Source organism: Nicotiana sylvestris, chromosome 10 (genome assembly GCF_000393655.2).
Source record: "Nicotiana sylvestris chromosome 10, ASM39365v2, whole genome shotgun sequence".
In the NCBI taxonomy this organism is placed as follows: Eukaryota; Viridiplantae; Streptophyta; class Magnoliopsida; order Solanales; family Solanaceae; genus Nicotiana; species Nicotiana sylvestris.
The window spans coordinates 163,177,477-163,201,277 of record NC_091066.1 but is presented as its reverse complement, the minus strand read 5'-3'; positions in this window follow the sequence as shown (position 1 = coordinate 163,201,277).

The following is a 23,801-nucleotide window of genomic DNA, read 5'->3' as shown; positions in this document are numbered from 1 at the left end:
TTAAACATGATTTCTAACATGGTAATTCAACTATTGCAAAATCCTATTAAACATGATTTCTAACATGGTAAGGCAAGTATCCTATTAAACATGGTTTCTAACATGGTAGGGCAAGTATATTAAAATCCTATAGGCATGATTTCTAACATGGTAAGGCAAACATAGTAAAACGTAAAGTCCAATAGGCATGGTTTCTACCCACTTTACCTCACAAACATGTAAATACCCGCCCTTTTCACTAGTTACCCCGATATTCATTTACAAATTATTACAGACCAGCATTGAAATGAACTACATAAGTAGAAATGAAAAATAAGAAGTTATACTATAGAGAGCCTGATTAGGACTTCCTCCCTGAGTTATGTAATAAACCACCTCACGTGCCAAGATTGTTCCATAGTCTTTTCATATCTTGGTGTGTCAGAGTTACCTATGGACCTCAAGGGATCCCAGGCAGTGCTCACACCCAGATTGCATAACCAAGATGGAGTAAGTGCAGTGTGGAAGGGCCCGCTTTTATATGTCCAAGTTTAGAGACAACTCAAGGGTCCCAAGGCAAGGCTCACACAAAAGGGGTAAAACCTAGTGGTCTAAGAGTATATGTGAGAATGGTTGACATAGATTTCAAAAGAGTTGAGTTGGAAACAGTTTTGACAAATTTGTTTGAAATAAGTTTGCAAAACAACAGAAGAGTTGCTTGAAAAAAAAAACAATTTTGAAAGGATAAGGGGATAGGAGCAACAACAACTTGGAACAAGCCATCACACACAGAACAAACTCAAATAATAGTATCATTCACAAGCAGGGAAGTAAAGGGGTTGAGGACATAGAGAGCCTAAATCAGAAACACATAAACATGGGTAAAAGGAGAAGCATATAGACCAGTAAGTACAAAGAACAAGTAGCAATTGATTGGCCTCCAGAATACAAAACTACTACTTCAAAGTGTTAACAAGGGAATCATGCTAGAAATTAGAATAGTAATAAGACATAGAGACAGGGTATGAGAGTAGTCATGTTAAGGACAGGGGTTTATTATACATAATTAGTCATACCAGTTAGTGTTAACCAAGCACATTAGAGGTCTATGATACTAACATGGCATACTAGTTGAGGGAAATAAACAAGAACTCAAGTAGACATGCTAATTACACTTGAACAAGAGAGGGAAAAACTTAAGCATGCTGAATAAAGCAGTAAACGAGAAGAGCAATTAAACACATAGGCCATTAAAATAGTCCAGAAGAAAGAAGAGAGAGTTTGACTCTCTGTGTGTGTATTCTGAACTGTTGTCTCCGTCTAAGAGTCAGAATGAGAGTGCATATATAGCACTTAAGGAGATAAAACAAATAAGGTAAAAAATGATCTAGAGTTAATAAATAAAGTAGGTAAATATAATCAATCATGTTAATTAGGGCTAATCCCCATTAATTTGCACAAACAGATCTGGGAAGGTCACGTTAATACAAGAAAAGTCCATTACCAGCCCTGATTGTGGTTTAAATAAGGTAACAAATCATAAATTGACCATAAATTAATCAATCAGTCGGCATAAGGCAAATAACGCTAATTACAAGCCACAAATAAGGAAAGTAAGTAAAAGAAAACCCCAAAGAATACTGACTTTAACGGAAAAATTGGTTCAAATCCATAATAGAAATCATTTAAGCAAAAAATCCCAAAGAATATTGGTTTTAATAGGAAAACTGGTTCAAATCCTTAATAGAAATCAATTAATATTTTGGGTTGACAGAGATAAACAAATAACGGAGGAAACAATTGAAGAAAATCAGTGAAACAAATAGAAACATCTAGGTTTTAAGTATATACACGAGAATCAGTCAAGATAGTAAAGAAACAAAGCACTGAAAAGTTAGAAAAACCCTTTTGAAAACACTTAGGGCGAACGCTAATTTCAGAAGAAAGCGAATGGAGTCGAAATATTTAGCCAGAATAGGAGATCTTCAAGAGAAGGTGACAGATAATACTCGAACCCTTTCAGATCTACAAAGATCTGAACAAATTCGAGTAGTTGTAAAACTAGGGTTTTTTAAAAAAAACAACTGAGATGAAATAAACTTGATTAAAAGCCATAGATTCGAACTGAAAACGGAAGATAATCAGTACTCACAAACAAGGATGGCCCTAGACAGACCTGTAAACAAACCTCGGACGAAGGAACATGTTGAATCTCCTTGAGATTCTTTGAGGGACCCACGTAATCAACAACCAGGAGGTATAGAAGGCCGGTAGTGGCCGGAGAATACTTAGAATCTCCATAGACAAGAGTTTCTTGCCGGTGACGGCGATTAGGGTTAGGCTTAGAATTTGAGAGCATCTGAGAGGAGAGGGATCAGATGTCGGCGTGAGAGAGGAGTGAATGAGAGGGTTTGGGGGGTTAGGTCTAGGTTTAATTAAGGAAAGGGGAATGGAGACCGTTGATCTGAATGATCAACGATTAGGATTGAATGGGGTAGGTGGGTTGGGTTAAGGACTTAGGGATTGGGTCAGGGATTTTGATGGATTGGGACTAGGGTTTGGGTTGGTTTAATTGGGTTTGAGTCTAGTTATAATTTAAATAAGGGTGGCTAGTTGTTAAATACCCAATTAAAATTAGATAAATAATTAATAAAAATAGCTAATAATTAGATAAAATTAAATTAAAGCTAAATAGGTGAAACTAAGGTAATTAAATAAAATTAAAAATATAAAATGATTGATTATTGAATTTAAATAGCATAAAGTGTACAATTAGGCTATAATTGCAAAATTATTGTAATTATAGCCAAACAATGCCAAATTGGCTAATTTGTGAAATATTAAAATCCTAATAGGATTAAAAATGATATATTGAGCTAAGAAATACTTTGAAATTACTTGTAATGTAATATATGAATAATTATTGGATATAAAATACTGAATTAATTAGAAAATAAATTGATAATAATATGAAAAATGATGAAAAAAAATATAAATTATTATAAAAAATGATTTTGAAGGCATATATGCAAATTAAAAATTTGTTTGAGGAAAAATTGGGTATCAACAACTGCCCCTCTTTACCCGGGAAGGATGAAAGAGTTTTCGGGTAAAGAAATGATGACCAATTTTGACCAAGTGAAACAGTTCGAGAAATTTAGGCTGCACCTTGGCTTCTGAGTTGCCTACATATCTCTTTGGTTTACAAGAATCAAGCCGTATGTAGTTTAGGATCCATCGGTGGAGTATACCGATGAAGTCATTTCAAGAACGGACACAACATCTAGAGCTGGGTGAGTGGACAGTTCACGGGAATGGTTAGGTTTGATATGGCTGAGGGAACTAGAGCGAGATCGCTCCTGGTGGGATAGCCATTGCTCGCCGACTTACCTGCATATAGAAGATACACAAGCATATATTGTGCATAAATTTAAACATGGTGCAAATTCCCGTTGGACCATGAATGTTGTCTTTGGATGGTTAGAAATGGTGTCCTCATACCATGATGTCCTAGGCCATGAAGCGTATGATAAAGAATTCGCAGGCCATGAAATGATGTTCTTGGGCTAGGAGGATGGTGCCTTTGAACCATGACGCCTTTGAATAATGATATGAAAAAGATTGAAAGAGATCCTCAGGCCATGACATGGTGTTCTCGGGCTATGAAGATGGTGCCTCCGAATGATGATGCCTTTGGATGAGTTGGCTATATTTCAGCCCATGAAGGATGCAATAGTATGATGCGGACAAGACAGAGCTTAGTCTTGCGAATTGAAGGGCAGATCTTAGCCCGTAAGAGAAGCGAGATAAATAGTGCTTGGGATAGCGCTTAGTTTCGAAGAAAATTGGAGGTAGAGCTTAGCCTCGGAAGGCGGAATGATATCCTTATGCAAAGATGCGAATGCATATGGAGGTAGAGCATAACCTCGGAAGGCATAAGGGTAGCCTTATGCAAATCGGAAGGCAGAATGGTAGCCTTATGCAATGCAAATGCAGGTGGAAGTAGAGCTTAACCTCAGAAGGCAGAATGGTAGCCTTATGCAATGCAGGTGCAGATTGAGACATCGTTTAGCCTTGGAAGGCAGAATGGTAGACTTATGCAGATTGGAAGGCAGAATGGTAGCCTTATGTAATGCAGGTGCAGATGGAGACAATGTTTAGTCTCAGAAGGCAAAATGGTAGCCTTATGTAGAATGGAAGGCAGAATGGTAGCCTTATGCAATGCAGATGCAAATGGAGACAACGTTTAGTCTTGGAAGGCAGAAGGGTAGCCGTATGCAAATCAGAAGGCAAAATGGTAGCCTTATGCAATGCAAATGCAGGTGGAGGTAGAGCTTAACCTCGAATGTCAGAATGGTAGCCTTATGCAAGTTGGAAGGCAGAATGGCAGCATTATGCAATGCAGGTGCAGATGGAGACAACGTTTAGTCTCGGAAGGAAGAATGGTAGCCTTATACAAGAAATAAAATAACAAATGACAGTAGAGTTTTCTTAGCTGATAGCAGATTGTGGCATTGTCATTACTGAGAGCATTGTGACTATGGAGCATTACTTGTGTGTGCTGATAGCAAATGTTGGCAAATGCAACGGTTCTGAGAGTCATATTTTGAACAATGTTTGTCCCATAGGTACACAGTATGTTTAATGATTTCGCAATCCTAGTGCCTGCATCCAAAGAAAAATTGTGAGTTTTGTAAGGGGGAAGGTTAGTTCGTATCCCCTCTGGCTTTGCTTGACTCGTCCGACTTTGATCTGGTGATGTCGTTTGTATCATTGGGGTAGCGTTGCTAAACAAAACAGTTTAAATAATAAACATGCATGATTTTGTAAAAGTATGACATAAATTAAAAATAGCTTTTAGATGAACCGATGACTGTGACGTATTTTAGGACATTGCAACCTCTCCTGCTAACGGAATTTTGAGGGTCCTCCTCAAAATTCTACCCCAGTTTCCAATTGTGAGGGGACATGAATTTTTTTTGAATTGTGACCGAACCCATAGGGCTGCCTATGTATCCCCTCTTAAACGTGAATCAGGTCAGGCGTAATTCAATTTACATCATATAAGGAAAACATAAAGATTTCACATAGTAACGCTTGACTGCATCTGAATTGATCGGCTTTGGCCAGACTTCTCCGTCCATTTCTGCAAGTTTGATGGCTCCTCCTGTCAAAACCCGGTGAACCATGTATGGACCCTGCTAGTTGGGAGAGAATTTCCCTTTAGCTTCATCTTGATGTGGAAAAATTTTCTTCAACACCAGTTGTCCCGGTGTGAACTATCTTGGCTTGACTCTTTTGTTGAAGGCTCTGGACATTCTGTTATGGTAGAGTTGACCATGGCAGACTGCATTCATTCTCTTTCTGTCTATAAGGGCTAGTTGCTCATAACGACTTTTTACCCACTCTACGTCGTCGAGCATAACTTCTTGTATGATCCTTATGGAAGGAATTTCCACCTCAGCGGGAATGACAACCTCTATACCGTAAACCAGCATATAGGGTTGCCCAGTTGATGTGCGGACTATGGTGCGATACCCCAGTAGAGCAAATGATAACTTCTTGTGCCACTGTTTATTCTTCTCTATCATTTTCCTCAATATCTTCTTGATATTCTTGTTGACGGCTTCTACAGCTCCATTCATCTGAGGCCTGTAGGCTGTGAAATTCTTGTGTCTGATCTTGAAAGTTTTGCACATAGCTTTCATCAAGTCGTTATTGAGGTTGGGGCCATTATCAGTAATGATTGATGTTGATACCCAATTTTTCCCTATATATTTTTTTATGCAAAATACTTTCAAAATAGTAGGTATATGCATATATAAGTATGTCCCAAGGTTTACCATTTTTCTCTAGATTTTTATAGATTTTTAAATCTATTTATTGCCATATTTTATCAAGAAAAACCCAATAATTATCTCCAAAATTATCATTTTGGGCGATTCACTTATTGTATTCTCATATTTATATTAAAAAATAACTGGCATAATTTTTGCATATTTTTACAAATTTGTTTAGTATTTTTAAAGTTAAATTGCATATAATTGCAATTTTTGCCTATTTTAAGATTCAATTGTGTTTATAATTAAAAATTTGATTCCAGTATTTGTAATCTAATATTTACATATTATTAATCAATTTAATATCTTTAATTTATTTCCAAAAATTATTTTACTATTTTTTATAAAATAAAAAGGGGAAAAGTGGCTATTTAAATACTAACCCTACTTATTTCAATTTTAGCCTAAATTCTACCCAATTAAACCCAATTGAACCCCATCCCAATTCCTAAAATTATCCTCCCCTGACCCAATTAAAACTGACCCGCCCGGTTTCCCTTTTAATCTAGGCCGTTGATCGAAAGGATCAACGACCACAAACCCTCCCTTCCTTTTTTAATTCACCAACACCCCCAACCCTAACCATTTTCACCTACCAGCTGCCTCTGAAACCCCATTCTCTCAAACACTTTCGAACCTTCTCGGAATCCTAACCGCCTCTTACTGCTTCCACCCTGAAAGCCACTGGAATCCATGGCTTCCAAGGCCATCGGAGTCCTACACCAGCCTCATGTGACTCTCATACGCTTGATCTCTGAAGATTCAAGGCCTGACCATGAAGGGTCATATCCAGACCTCTATCGATTCGAGGTTCCACGACCATCTCCGGCTTTACTCTGGCGTACCATGGTGGTTTGAGCATGATTCCGACCTCTCCGACTCAGATCAGTGACCTTTCAAAGCCTTTCTCCTTTCTAGGGTTCTTCTAAAACCCTAACCCTTCGAGGTCTTCTCCGATCTATTTAGATCCGTTGTGTATCTGTGCTCTCTTTGAGTTTTCAAACAATTTCCCTAACATTTCTTTCAAAAACATTACTTTTCAAAATCTTTCTTTTACGATCTAGGGTTTTCGGAAAATGCTTAAGTGTTTCTTTGACTTTCTTTTCCTTTTCTTTTGTGTGTATTTGCCTCTACTGTGTTCTATGTTTTCCTTCTACCATGTATGTTCTTCTACTGTGCTTTCTATATTCCGTTCTTGTATGTTCTTCTACTATGCTTTCTATACTATGTTCTTGTATGCTTTTCTACTATGTCCTGCTATTTTCTTCTACTATGTTCTGGTATGTTTCGCCTACTATGTTCTTACTATTTTTCTTCTATTGAACTTTGTTTAAGTCTCTTTTAAAAGGATCTTCTTAAGCATGCTTTCTTCAACTGTTCTTATCAGTCTTTTCTCATCATGTTTCGAATTAGTTTCTTTACTCTGTTTGCTTTGAACCCCTCTACTGTATTTGCATGTTACTCATGAGTTCTATTGCTGAAAGAAGCATGTGGGAAGTCTCAGTTCTTTTCTGAAACCTCTAAACATGTTCCGATTCAATTGCTTGCCCTCTCATCTCTGCTTTGTGGTTTGCTTGAACTAGGGTTTTATTTCAAAAAAAAAAACCCCTAATTCTTTCAGACTAACTTCAAGTCTCTGAACTAAGTTTGGACATCTTTGTTTTTTATACAATGCTGAACTTTTGCTAAACTCTTCTACATTGGATTTTTTCTACTGATTTACACGACAGTCTTCTTTCATGCTCATATGCTCCTTAAATATGATGAATTTTCCACTAAATTGTTTTCAAATTTGCAATTAGTGCAAACTTCCTTCTGAATATAGCTTGATTGATTTCTTTCCGTCTTTTACTGATTTCCCCTTTTACTTGGCCTAAGTTTAAACCTTTCTTCATCTTTTCTGACTCGGTTCATTCATGCAAAATCTCAGACTCTTTTGATTTACTGTTTGTTAATTGATTTGTTTACCTTATTTGCACAAATCGTGTATTTCAAAACCGTGTTAATTCCCGGTTAAACTAGATTTGAACCTGTACTAGGGTTAACCGTAGTATCTACACTTGTCCCCTCTTGCGCAACTTTCATTTGTAAAAATCTAGCTTTATCTCTAGGGTGTTTGAATATGTGTCTAGTCAAACTACCCATACCGCTACGGTCTCCAGTAAATTTATGAACTAGTTGAGACCCACAAGTTTTACACTTAGCCTTTATTTGTTCTCTTAGTTGAGTAAAAAAGTGCCAAACAAGAGATGTTTCAGGCCGTTTAGCAGGTTGTCTATTAAAAGTAGGGGTTACTACAGGAGGGTCAGGATGGGGCATCATTTGGGTTATTAATAGTACTAGTAGGTGTATCATCTAAATCCGATTGCGTTTCATCTAAATCATCATTTTCCTCATCATTTTCAAAGATAGTTTCATTAGGTTAAAGAGCATTCATAACTTCTTCATTTAATTGTTGACCTGGTGCAACATCATGACAAAATTGACTATCGGAAAATTGAAAACAAGGGTTATCACTATCAAGATAACAGGTGGAGGAGGACAGGTAATAGGTCTGGGTCGGGTAGCCGGGGGAAGAGTAGTAGCTTGGCTACTAGATTCACCAATTTTAGATTTTCCCTTACCGTTACCACAAAAAAAAATTCAAAGAAAATGCCATATTAATTATAATTATACAAAATAAAACTAACAAAACTATAATATTAAAACTTAAGAGTTGGAACAATTTTACCGAATTGACGAACAACTTCTTGAAAATTAAATATCGTTGAAGACTTGAATACTTCAATTCACCAACTTCACAATTTTTTATGAAATTCCAATAATAAAGTAAGCAATTATAGAAGAAAATTAGAGAGAGATTGATGAATTTGTGAGTAAAAATGAAAGACTGAGGGGTATTTATAGTTGAGAATTGGAAAAAAGTGTAATTATAAAATATTTAGGGTTAAAACAAAGTTTGAGGGCCAAATGGCTATTTTTTAAAGTGCCAAACAGTTGAATTTTGATGGCCAATGGCTAGATTTTAAAAATCTGACCATTGGTCATTTTTTAAATTTTTTGTTTTGTAAAAAATAGCCGTTGGGGCCCGTTTGGCCCGATTGAAATGGCACAGGCCCGCCTGCCGGTCCTGGGCTTAACGGTCCCGGGCTCACGAGCTATTTGGGTTGGACCGGCCCGCTACGGGCTTATGCACCACTAGAGACCAGGCCCGCTTGAATAGGCCCGTTTGGCCCGCGGTCCTGGGCCGGGCACGGACCACAATACAACCTTATTTCTTGAGTTTTATGGGTTTAGAGATTCCTTAGAGGTTCTTGCCGAGCCCTTTTCTAGGCTCGTACCCATTCCAACTCAGTATATTCTTGATTTTGCTATCCCGCCATTTGTCTTTGTCAATAGCATTGACCCTCTCAATGTGGTGGTAAGTTTCTCCACCCAGTTTCCTTCTTCCCTCGATTGCTGGAATGGTCTGGCGACTGTATATAGGGTTGCTACCATCACCGTAAATGACCACTTCCTAGTGATTCTATTCAAACTTTACTGCCTGATGCAACATTGATACTACGGCCCCAGCAACATGAATCCACAACCATCCCAGCAGCAAGTTGTAAGACGCTGGTACATCTATCACCTGAAAATCGACCTCGAACCAGGTTGGCCCCATCTGCAGGCATAGACTAATCTCTCCAATGGTGGACCTCTAAGAACCATCTAAGGCTTTCACATTAATTGCTCTATCCTTTATCTCATGCAACCCTTTACCCAACTTCTTGAGTGTTTCCAGCGGATAAATGTTATGACTGGAACCTCCATCAATCAGGATTCTTGTGATGAAATAATCTTTGCATTGTACGGTGATGTGCAGTGCTTTGTTGTGCCCCAGCCCTTCGGGTGGCAGCTCGTCCTCATAAAAGGTGATCTTATAGTTTTCCAGCACTTATCTTACAATATTAGCCATTTCCCCGCTAGTGATATTACGTGGTACGTACGCTTCATTTAGCACCTTTAACAAAGCATTCTTGTGTGTCTCAGAATTTTGCAGCAAGGAGAGAATGTATATTTGTGCTGGCGTCTTGTTTAACTGGTCGATGACCAAATATTCCTTGGCCGGTATTTTCCTCCAAAGGTCGTCTGGACCTATCTTAATGATGGGCGGACGATTGGAGGCTTGCTTGCTTGATTCAGCCAGATGTTTGGGGGTGTAGACTTTACCAGTTCTTGTCATACCCTATGCTGCAATAGTTTCTTCAATCCTGACCATGCCCTTCCTTCTCGCCTCAGCTGTATAGTCCTAGGGTACACCATTTATATACAATGGTGGCGTAGTAGACATCGCCACTAGGATCGGCATGGCTATCCTTACTTCGAACGGATCATGTGCCTTATGTGGCAAGACTGTAACCTCAAATGGTGCGGGTGCATCTGCCGGAGACACGAATTCAACCTCAATTGGTACCAATGTCTTTTCGAATGGTGCGCTTCAAACTCAAGTGGTATAGATATATTCACCTCAACGTCCTTATATGGTTGGATCTGGACTATGATTGGATTGAGAGTAATTGTCAGTTTCTTCGGGTCATCATCTTCTGCGATCAACCCGATTGATCTCTCAAGATCCCAGTCATCTTCTATTTCAATCATGTGGATACCTCCACCTTTATGGTCTGGTAGAGGGTTGTTGCGGATGTTTGGAGCGGGCTCCTTTGCCACAATGATTTTGTTATCAATCAAAGACCATATCATGTCTTTCAAGGAGCGGCATTCATCAATGGTGTGCCCTTTCATGCCATAGTGGCATGCACAGGACTTGTTTGGGTTAACCCACTGAGAAGGATTATCAGGGGTTGCAATAGGGCTGAGGGTGACATAACCAGCAGCTTTGAGTCTCTCATACAGTTGGTCGATGGGTTAAGTGATGGCTGTATATTGTTTTGGAGGTCTGTGATCAAAATTAGGTCGGGGTCTAGGGAAACTTTGGTGTGCAGGGGTGATTGATAGTGGGATGGTTGAGCATTATATGTTTGGTAGATATAAGCGGGTTGGGAGTATCGAGGTGAAGTAGGTTGATATGTAGGAGGTGGGGGTGACTGATAAGTTGGTGGCGGAGCTTGGAACGAGGGTGACAGTGCTTGGTAATTTGGGGTTGGCTGGTATGTGAGTGGAGGTGTTGGGTAAGCTTGGTATTTGAGGGGATACTTGGTCCTTTGTGCCACCATTATGGCCCCTACGTCCCTTTTCTTGGACACAACACCGGACTGTAAATCTTATTTGTAGATTGCAAGGCTTCGAAATTTGTAACATACCACTTTTAATACCTTCTTCAATTCTTTCACCTAATTTGATAATGTCGGAGAACTTGTGGTTCTCAATCATCATCAGTCGTTCATAGTATTGTTATTCCTGAGCCCGGACAAAGAACTTGTTCATTTGCTCCTCTTCTAAGGCAGGTCTGACCTTAGCAGCTTCTGACCTCCAGCGAGTAGCATACTCGCGAAACGTCTCCATAGGCTTCTTCTTCAAATTCTGGATATAGAACACGTCTGGTGCATTCTCTGTATTATACCTGAATCTGTCCATAAAGTCAGATGTCATGCCTACCCAGCTTGACCACTTCTTGGGATCTTGACTGATGTACCAAGATAATGCATCTCCTTTCAAGCTCCTCATGAACAGCTTCTTGCGGATCCTTTCATCATTCCCTACTCCAACTAGCTTGTCACAATATGTCCTCAGATGGACCCTTGGATCACCCGTACCATCAAACATTTCGAACTTAGGAGGTTTTTACCCCTCAGGCAGTTCGACATTAGGCTGTATGCAAAGGTCCTCATAGTTTAGCCCCTCGATTCCTTTGCTTCCCTCAATGCCTTGAATCCGGCTGGTCAGTTTTGTAAGTTCCTCGGCCAAGTTCTTGATAAGCAGATCCTTTTCATCAAACTCAGGTGTGCTTGATATAGGTTGGTGGAGTGTGGCATATCTCCATGTAGATAAAAGTGTTATGGTGGCCTGGTGTATGGGTTTGGAAATGGTCGTTTGCGGAGTTCTGCGGTTCTGGGATGAGTAGTGGAGTGTTATTTGAGGTATGCCAGGTGTTACATTGGTTCTTTGGTGGAGCATCATGATGATGGGGAGCGGGATGATTCTGTTGTTTTGGGATATTTTGAGGAGGTGTAGGGTTTTGAGCGTTAGGGAAATTGATATCTGGGGTGTTGAGGGAAAATGACAGGTTTGCCAGATTCTGAACCTAATCGAGCTCTTCCTGGAATTTTAACAGTTTCTATTCAAGTTGTGACACATTCTCGTTAGGAACCCGAATACCCTGGACATCAGTGGCCTCTACCCGTTCAACTGTGTTCTCCTTCCTAATGTTGTTTACATCTTCCATCTTGCCATTGTTCTTGCCTTTAATGGGACTAAAAGGAGGAGTGGGTGGTGGGCCCCTAGATCTTGTGAAATAAGATGATGATGCCAGAGTGCATGAAGTAACCTTTGGGGAGGGAAAATAATAAAAAATGAAAAATAAAACAAAAGGTAATCAAGTCAGTGAGGATTATAAAAAGTATTGCAATATTTAAACATATAGTGTGGGAATGTAAAGCGTGTCCTAATTTGGGAACCTCTTTTGTGCCCGAGGTAGGCCTAGCGACAAATAGACTTGGAGAACTTCGAATGCCAATAAATGCTTCATTTCATAATATAAAAATAGACAAATCCCAAAACGATACTAAGATAATAATAAGTCACTACTGGCGCTTGGCCTTATTACATTTGGAAAGCGAGTAAACCTTATCTATTTGGCTTTAGAAGGACCTTCCTCATTTTGAATGCTCTCGTTGATCAAATCCTCCAGTTCGCGTAGGTTCACCAGTAAAAATGCCTTTGCCAGGTGTTCTCCTTCGTTTCCCTTAGTGTTCTGGCAGTCGGTGACTCTCTTCCTCACTTTTCCTTCCAACTCCAGCAGACTGTATTCCAGATATTCCAACTTTTCGCTAGCTTTGGTGACCCTCTCTTTCCACTCATTGATTTGGTCATTCGATGGAAGACTCCTCCACCAGTCTAGCAAGAGTGGGGGCGTTCTAGCCATACCGAAACTGGAGACCTCGTGCCTCATTTTCTGCAAAACAAAAGGGTTAGATCCTACCCCCATCGAACTCGACTATTTATATATTTATGATCAGCATATTGACATTTAGTTCTCCAAATTAATTCACAAAATGTGGTTCCGTCCGTTGGGATTATGAAAAACCTTATGGACTTTGGATAAGTCTTTATCTTAAAGGATCATTATGTGGTCAACATAACTGATCCAACTAGGTTTGACCATGATGCATGCATAATTTAAACAGAGTAAGGTTTCTATAGGGTTTCTGAATTTAGGGGGTAATGATATAGGAAGGGCGCAACCACTCATCAAGGGTTGCTATAGTATTTGTTTGGTACGAGTGGAGTATGATATTGAGCATGATTATGCAATAATTAAAAGCTTGTTGACATGTATTTGCACGTTAAGAAAGCGATAAATACAACAGTTTTATAATTTAAAGCAGTAGTTATAAAGGGAGGAAACAAGAAAGATACATCAGTTTTGCTTTTGAAGAAGAAATTAAACGCTTAAAGGAATTAAATAAATAATTGCACATAGGGAGGGGTACAAATTAACACAAATGGTATGAAATGGTAAAAGCCTAAATATCCCCAGCATAGTCGTCATGCTGTCGCGCCCCCTTTATCCTTCGCGGAATCAGGTTGATGACATTTTGGTTATGGTACAACTCTCTACTTTTGGGAAAGGGGGTTTGCATTTTTGAAGAGTCGCCACCTAACGATTTAAGGTGCGTTAGGCCACCTATAGGATTCATTTATAACTATGTTTGGTAACCAGAGATAGGGTAAGAGCTTGAAATTATCCTAAGGGAAAGGTATTAGGCACCCCCAGGATCCACTAGTGTGGTTCCCGGCCAAACAGTTTTTGTGAATTTGTACAATTAGCAAATAAACAAGTATGGCTCAAATAATAGGGAATTTAAGTTTAAGAACACAGATGTTTGAAAAGCAATTAATGAAAGCAAGATTTTGAAAAGAATTACAATCTAAGCATATTCGTGAATGTAAAGAGGGGTGTCCTAGGTTTATTTATAATATGGATCACATCAATGCAATACCCGATATGACAGTCCTCAAAGAGGGGATACACGTGGTATTAACGCATCAGTCATCATATCCATAACTACCCTTTCCCGCCCGTGAAGGTAATTAAAGCGAGGGTTGGTCTCGACCCCTATTGCATGCTGTTACCCGTCCCTTCCTATCAGTCCTGCAGGAATATAGGACTTCTATCCTAAAAGGGGGGTTCTAGGCAAACCCTCAAGTTTAAAGGCAAAATACTAGGCGACAAATAAGAACACATAAGACTTCATTTAGGGGGAAAACACAGAAATAGATAGAAGGCTCAGATATACCTCTACAAGTAATGCACATAGACAACACGACTCATACACAGGTAAGGTTCACATTTGAACTCAGAATTCTAAAGCATGGTATCAAAGTGATAACAATAGAACCAGATTTATTACATGATTCAGAAAAGAAATCCGAATCAGGCTTGCCTACTGATTTTAACACATTGATAATTAAACACTAATCACAAAGACGTTTCTGATTTTATTTAAAGTCGATTGCCTAAGGCTTGCCTAGGCACTGAATACAGATGACTACAAGGAAGGTTTTTAATGCGGACTCTTGAATCCTCATAGGCATGATATCTAATGACAAATCAAGGCAGCTTTCGAAAGAACTTGTTTTAGAGAACATAAACCATTAATTAAAGCAGTTTCGAAACACACTAAAACGCGGACTGGGTTGATTTATTTAAATTAAACTAGTTGAGATCTATAGGCAGCATTCCTAGAGTTATTCCCTATAGGCATGACATCTAGTTGTTTAACACTAATTTCAGAAACTTTGCAGGCATGATGACCAATGAAAGAAAACATGTAACACTTGTTGTAACAGGAGCTGGATTAAATTATATGCTACAGTTATGACATCTATTTGTGAAACTGATTTTGAGACCTATTAAACATGATTTCGAACATGGTAAGGCAAGTATAGTAAAATCCTATTAAACATGATTTCTAACATGGTAAGGCAAGTATCCTATTAAACATGGTTTCTAACATGGTAGGGCAAGTATAGTAAAAACCTATAGGCATGATTTCTAACATGGTAAGGCAAACATAGTAAAATGTAAAGTCCTATAGGCATGGTTTCTTCCCGCTTTACCTCACAAATATGTAAATACCCGCCCTTTTCACTAGTTACCCTGATATTCATTTACAAGTTATTACAGACCAGCATTGAAATGAATTACATAAGTAGAAATGAAAAATAAGAAGTTACATTATAGAGAGCCTGATTAGGACTTCCTCCCTGAGTTATGTAATAAACCACCTCAAGTGCCAAGATTGTTCCATAGCCTTTTCATATCTGGGTGTGTCAGAGTTTCCTAAGGACCTCAAGGGATCCCGGGTAGTTCTCACAACCAGATTGCATAACCAAGACGGACTAAATGCAGTGTGGAAGGGCCAGCTTTTATGTGTCCAAGTTTAGAGGGAACTCAAGGGTCCCAAGGCAAGACTCACACAAAAGGGGCAAAACCTGGTGGTCTAAGAGTATGTGAGAGTGCTTGACATAGATTTCAAAAGAGTTGAGTTGGAAATAGTACAAAGATATAGAGACAGGGTATATGAGTAGTCATGTTAAGGATAGAGGTTTATTACACATAATTAGTCATGCCACTTAGTATTAACCAAGAACATTAGAGGTCTATGAAACTAACATGGCATACTAGTTGAGGGAAATAAATAATAACTCAAGTAGATATGCTGATTACACTTGAACAAGAGAGGGCAAAACTTAAGCATCCTGAATAAAGCAGTAAACGAGAAGAGCAATTAAACACATATGCCATTAAATTAATGTAAAAGAAGACATGAATTAACAGACATGGAGCACATAAAGTTGAGTTTCAGAATTGAACTAGGAACATACTAGTTAAGAAAGTAAAGTGCAGAAAAGTAAAGTAAGTAGAGTTCCACAATCTAGCCTTGGCTTTCAGCTGGCTAGACAAGAAGTTAGCACAAGTAGTAGAGAAAGAAGAGAGAGTTTGAGTGTGTGTGTGTATTCTGAACTGCTGTCTCTGTCTAAGAGCCAGAATGAGAGTGCATATATAACACTTAGGGAGATGAAACAAATAAGGTAAAAAAATAATCTAGAGTTCATAAATAAAGTAGGTAAATATAATCAATCAAGTTAATTGGGGCTAATCCCCATTAATTTGCACAAACAGATCCGGGAAGGTCACGTTAATACAAGGAGAATCTATTACAAGCCCTGATTGGGGCTTAAATAAGGTAACAAATCATAAATTGATCATAAATTAATCAATCAGTCGGCATAAGGCAAATAACGCTAATTACAAGCCACAAATAAGGAAACTAAATAAAAGAAAACCCCAAAGAATACTGACTTTAATGGGAAAATTGGTTCAAATCCATAATAGAAATTAATTAAGCAAAAAAATTCCTAAAGAATACTGGTTTTAATAGAAAAACTGGTTCAAATCCTTAATAGAAATCAATCAGTATGTTGGGTTGACAGAGATAAACAAATAACGGAGGAAAAAATTGAAGAAAATCAGTGCAACAAATAGAATCATCTAGGTTTTAAGTATATACATGAGAAGCAGTCAAGATAGTAAAGAAACAAAGCATTAAAAAGTTAGAAAAACCCTTTTGAAAACACTTAGGGCGAACGCTAATTTCAGAAGAAAGCGAATGGAGTCGAATTAGTTACCTAGAGTAGGAGATCTTCAAGAGAAAGTGACAGATAATACTCGAACCTTTTCAGATCTACAAAGATCTGAACGGATTCGAGTAGTTGCAAAACTAGGGTTTTCAAAAGAAAATAGCTGAAATGAAAGAAACTTGATTAAAAGCCATAGATTCAAACTGAAAACGGAAGGAAATCAATACTCACAAACAAGGATAGCCCTAGACAGACCTGTAAACAAACCTCAGACGAAGGAACATGTTGAATCTCCTTGAGATTCTTTTAGGGACCCATGTAATCAACTACCAGGAGGTATAGAAGGCCGGTGACGACGATTAGGGTTAGCTTTAGGATTTGAGAGCATTTGAGAGGAGAGAGATCGGATATCAGCATCAGAGAGGAGTGAATGAGAGGGTTTGGGGAGGGGTTGGGGTTAGGTCCAGGTTTAATTAAGGAAAGGGGAATGGGGACCGTTGATCTGAATGACCAACAGTCACGATTGAATGGGGTAGGGTGGGCTGGGTTAAGGACTTAGGGATTGGGTGGGGGATTTTAACGGATTGGGCCTGGGGTTTGGGTTGGTTTAATTGGGTTTGGAGCTGGTTATAATTTAAATAAGGGTGGCTAGTTGTTAAATACTCAATTAAGCTTAGATAAATAATTAATAAAAATAGTTAATAATTAGATAAAATGAAATTATAGCTAAATAGGTGAAATTAAGGTAATTAACTAATATTAAAAATATCAAATGACTGATTATTGAATTAAAATAGCATAAAGTGTACAATTAGGCTATAATTGCAAAATTATTGTAATTATAGCCAAACAATGCCAAATTGGATAATTTATGAAATAATTAAATCCTAATAGGATTAAAAATGATATATTGAGCTAAGAAATACTTTAAAATTACTTGTAATGTAATATATGAATAATTATTGGATATAAAATACTGAATAAATTAGAAAATAAATTATTAATAATATGAAAAATTATGGAAAAATACCAATTATTATAAAAAGTGATTTTGAAGGCATATTTGCAAATTTAAAAATAGTTTGAGAAAAAATTTGGTATCAATAGTGAAAGGGTTGTGTTTCGTTTCAGCGATATAGAAATGACACCGTTTCTAGAGGAAATTGGAGGGCTTGTGGGATTGACTTGGGATAGTCCCGGGCTATTGGTACAAAAAAACCGTACAGGCAGGGGATTCTTAAAGATGATGGGGCTGACGAAGAATGTCGACCTAGTGTGTTTGAAGGAATCTTACATACCTTTCGAATACCTGTATGAGAGGTATGACCATAGGAAGTCTTTCCGTACCTACCATGATGAGATCTCTCTCACTTCTTTGGGTCACATCCACCGCAGAGTGTTCTTATTTATTGTATGCTTCTTAGGACTGGCAGTGTTCCCATTGAAAAAGGGAAGAATCCACACTAGGTTGGCCATGGTCGCCAAGACTTTGGTGGAAGGGATTAATGGACAGACATATACCATAGTCCCAATGATCATAGCCGACATCTACAAGGCTCTGGAGCGTTGTCAAAGAAGGGTCAAGCATTTCGAGGGTTGTAATGTGTTGCTGCTGTTATGGTTGTTGGAGCATATCCAAAAGGGTCACTATCGCCAAGAATTTCCGCGAAGGGCTTGGAACGACCATTTTTCTTTCCATCACCCCAAGCGGATGACTTACATTCCAGAAAAATTTGCTCAACTAGAAAGCACCAAAAAATGGGTGGAGTTCTTCGACAATCTGACTAAGGAACATGTGCAACGGATGTTTGAATGGTTCCCAACAGACAAATTCATCATCAGATCCAGGGATGCTCCGCACTTGGTGCTAATCGGATTGAGAGGGATATACATATATGTCCATATCCAAGTTATGAGGCAAGCATGCAGGAAACAGGTTATACCAAAGGTTGTCAAGATGAGTCATTTCAGGGTAGACTTTCAAGACGACGACGTCCCTTACAAGTGCCAAGCTTAGCACATGTGGAACTACAAAATCATTGTGGAGAAGAATACCATTGAGCCATATAGGTATCATGCAGGGTGCGAGCCTCTCTACCTAGAATGGTTAGAGGACAATCTGAAAGGAATGGTGACACCAGGGGCCGATCGAGGGAATAGAATCATAGATGAAGAAGCTGAAGCTCAAGTCAAGTACAACATGCTGCGCAAGAAGGTCCACGACTCTGAGATTGAGCACCAGGAAATACATGAGAGGAATGTGAAGTTGATCAAGGAATGAAAAGAAATGGCAGTCACTTCTAACAGGAAATTGGAATATCTGGAGCGAGGAATCGTGGAGCTGGAAGGTAAAGTCATAAAGAGGACTGAAAATTGCCAGAATGCTGAAGGAGATGAAGGAGGACATCTGGCCAGAGCCTACTTGCTAATGGGGCTGAGCGAGCTGATGGATCTATATGATGGAGTCCGAAAGATCGAATCTGGGGAAGGTCCTTTTGGGAACAAATAGGCTGGATTTATTGCTTTTTCCTAAAATTTAATAAGTCCAAGTGCCAGTAATGACTTATTTTTTATCATCTTAGTGTTATTTTGGCATTCGTCTATTTTTATATTATGAAATGAAACATTTATTGACATTAAAATTTTTCCAAATTTATTTGTTGCTAGGCCTACCTCGGGCACAATGAGGTTCCCAAAGTAGGACACGAATTTACATTTCTGCAATATGTGTTCAAATACTGCAAGCATTTCAGGATCTCCACTGACTTGTTTCCTTTTTGTTTTTCCTTATTTTTGATTATTCCCATCCCCTTAGGTTGGTTCACTCATACTGGCCTCATCAGCGTATCATACTAGATCCAGAGGCCCTCCACTTCCTCCTCCTACAAGCAACACAAAAGGCAGAGGAAAAGCAAAAATGGACGACTTAAGTGGTATCCACAAAGAGAATGTTGAGAACGCAGAAACCTCAGATGCTCATAGTATTCCGGCCCCAAATGATCTAGTCCTAAGACTGGAACAAAAGATACTGGAATTGCAAGGAGAACTCGAGCAGGTTCACAACTTGGCAAACTTGTCACTCACCCTCAATGTCCCTGGCGTCCACCAACAAAACACAAAGAACCCAACACCTCCTCAGAACACACAAAACCAAAATCCTCCAGCCACCACTTACCACACTCCCCAAAACACACCACAACCCATTACCGATCTCCAAAACTCCACCAATGACCATCATTACACCCAAGTCCCTAACACTCATCAAAGCAACCTATATATGTGGAAACTGTACCTCACTCTACTCTACCAATCTCCTATACGCCGGAATCCTCCGAGAAGGATATGATTATTAAAAACATTATTGAAGAACTCAAGAAGTTAACAAGCCGAGTTCAGGGTGTTGAAGGCGACAGAGGAATAAAAGGTTTAAATTATGAAGACCTGTGCATACAACTAGATATGGAATTGCCTGAGGGGTACAAACCTCCCAAGTTCGAGATGTTCGACGGCATAGTTGATCCCCGGGCTCATCTAAGGACCTATTGTGACAAGCTTGTCGGGGTCGGAAAAGATGAAAAGATTCGAATGAAGCTCTTTACAAGGAGTCTTAGTGGGGATGCTTTGTCCTGGTGTATCAGCCAAAATCCCAAGAAATGGCCCAATTGGGTAAGTTTGACATCGGATTTTATGGACCGGTTTAGGTTCAACACAGAGAACGTACGAGATGTTTTTTTACATCCAGAATCTTAAGAAGAAACCTACTAAAACTTTCCGTGAGTATTCTAGTCGTTAGAGGTCAGAAGTAGCCAATGTCAGACAATATTCGGACAAAGAACAAATGAACAAATTCTTTGTTAGAGCGCATGATCCACAATATTATGAAAGGTTGATAGTTATCGAAAATCAGAAACTCTCTGACATCATCAAACTTGGGGAAAGAATCGAAGAAGGAATTAAGATCGGGATGGTAACGAACTTCGAGGCACTGCAAGCCACGAATAAGGCACTACAATCAGGCGGAATATCGAAAAAGAGAGATGTTGGGGCAGTAATGGTGGCCCAGGGTCCAAAATCTCCACTTGTCTATAAAACCCCTCCACCTACATATCAAATACCTCCTCCCACATATCAAGCATCTTCACCCATATATCAAACACATCTACCCACATACCAAACATCACTGCCTACATATCAACCTTCATCTCCCAGATATTCCCAACTAGCCTCTGTCCATCACACCTATAACTCTCAACCATCCCACTTCTAATCACCATCAACTCTCCAAAACTATCCTAGACCAAGACCCAACTTTGACTGCAAACCACCCAGATAATACACCGTCATTGCTGAGCCCATCAACCAGTTGTGTGAAAGGATGAAAGTCGCAGGTTACATAACTCCTGTTGCTGCAGTGGCATTAGAAAATCCATCCCAATGGGTCAATCCGAACAAGACTTATGCGTATCATTCCTGTATGAAGGGGCATACCTCTGCTGAGTGCTGTACATTAAAGGATAAGATCCAAACGTTGATTAACAACAAGGTCATACAGGCAAAGGAAGCCACACCTAACGTCCGCAACAATCCCCTCCCTGATCATAGAGGTGATGGTATACATGTGATAGAGACAAATGAAGAATGGGACCCTAAGGGGTCTATTGGGCTTATTTGAGAAGACGATGACTTTGAAGTTGCAGTCACACTTACTTCTATTGTGTTACAGACTCTGTCTCCAATCGAGGTTGAGGTAACTACATTAGCTCCATTCGAGGTTGAGGTGGCTCTGCCCGCAGCCAACCCTACTCCATTTGAGGTACAAGTGGTCACACCTTTCACTATGACAATATTAACCACACCCCCATTCAATTCAAAAGCAATACCTTGGGATTATGTTATGAGGCTCGGCGGAAAGGGAAGGCCAATGTAGAGGAATCTGATGCCACACAATGAATGACTAGAACTAGAAGAGTCTATACACCGGAACATTTGGGAGGATCAAGCAAGGAAGCCACTACTAGGTAACCCATCATTGAGACCGGGCCAGATGACCCATGGAGGAAAGTACATGCAAATGAGTATTTTGTTGTTGACCATCTGAACAAAGTCCATGCTACAATATCTATCCTGTCACTATTGCAGAATTCGGAGGCACACAAGAACGCTTTGATAAAAGTACTAAGTGAGGTTTATGTACCCAACAACATCACTGGTGGAGAAATGGCCAACATGGTTGGGCAAGTCCTGGTGAGCCATAAGATTATCTTCCACGAAGATGAGCTACTGCCTGATGGTTTGAATCACAATCGAGAATTGCATATCACAGTGTAATTTTAAGAAAAGTTCATTTCTAGGGTCCTGGTTGACGGAGGTTCAAGCTTAAATATTTGTCCGTTGGACACTCTGAAAAGGTTGGACAAAGGTTTTCATGAAATAAGAGTAAGAAGCATAAATGTGAAAGCTTTCGATAGGTCCTAGAGGTCCATGATCGGGAAAATCAAACCTTTGCTAGCAGATGGGACCAACTTGGTTTGACGTCGAGTTTCCGGTGTTCAACATACCAGCCTTATATAATCTTCAGTTGGGCCGACCATGGATCCATGATACTGGAGCCGTGCCATCCACACTACATCAAGTCATGAAATCAGGAGGTGATCATCCACGGAGATGGGAGTAACCCCATCTACACCAGTCAAGCCATCCCAGCCATTGGACATAGAAGGAGGCTAGGAGGGGAGACCTATCATCACATTGAACGAGTCAACGCCGTCAAGAAGGATAAGTAGTGGAGTAACACAATAGAAAGCATACTAGCATGGTCTGGATATGAACCAGACAAAGGATTGGGAAAGAACCTACAAGGTATCACCAAACCAATACAACTAAAAATCATGGTACCACCTTTGGGCTCGGATACTAGTACACATGGTAATAGTACAAGGATTGGTCGCCTCCATGGTGTAGACCGTATTACCCTCTTGAGCATCCAGTGCCACGTTTGGAACAAGCTTTGCACCAGGCTGATACAATATGGGAGACCGCAGAAGAGGAAGCACTAGCTTGTTTGAAAAATCTGTTCTTGGAGGATGAAGACATGGATTGCAGTGCCATAATAGAGTAGGAGGAGGAAGAAGGCCTCACTATTCAGACCATGAATAAGGGAGTTATTCTCAGGAATTGGACCGCCATACCATCCCGAGCCCGCCGAGTCCCTAGGTAGCTTGGCAGAATTTACTTCTATAAGCCATTCTAGGCATTTAAAGATTTCCCGTAATTTTGTATTAAAATTTACTTGTTTCAAAATAAATGCTCGATTCATCGAGATGTACTTTGTCTGGATGATTTTTCAGTTTTAATCAAATAAATTTGCTCTTTATTATTCACTACTATCTTTACACTTTTGCTTTCTACAGCGTTATTATTACTTTTCCTGATGAACTAGTGACTGTGACGTGTAATGAGGCAACGCAACATGAGAATAGTGATTCATAAGAAAAAGATGAGATACCCGAGGAAATTGTCAAGGAGGTTGAAATTTTTGAGAATAAGCCTAAGTCCAATCTGAACAACACCGATGCGGTAAATTTGGGAGACGCCGAGATCGTCAAGGAGACTTGCATCAGCATCTACTTGTTACCGACAGAGAAGGAAGAGTACATTAGGTTCCTAAAAGAGTATGAGGATATTTTTGCTTGGTCATATGATGACATAATTGGCTTGAGCATATCTATAGTGGCTCACTAGTTGCCCACTAATCCCATGTGTCCGCCAGTCAAGCAGAAACTCCGAAAGTTCAAACCAGACATGAGCTTGAAAGTCAAGGAGGAAGTTACCAAGTAGATCAAAGCCAAAGTTCTCAGGGTAGTTGAGTACCCAACCTGGTTAACTAACATTGTGCCAGTTCCAAATGCTAAATATACATTTCCCACTGCTTATGGGAAGGATGGGAAAGTCCGATTATGTGTTGACTATCGGGATTTAAACTGAGCAAGTCCCAAGGATGACTTCCCACTGCTAAATATACACATCCTCATCGATAATTGAGCCAAGCATGAACTTCAATCCTTTGTAGATTGCTTCATAGGTTATCACCAGATTTGGATGGAAGAAAAGGATGTAGAGAAGATAGCTTTCATCACACCGTGGGGTGTGTGCTGTTACAAGATGATGTCATTCGGT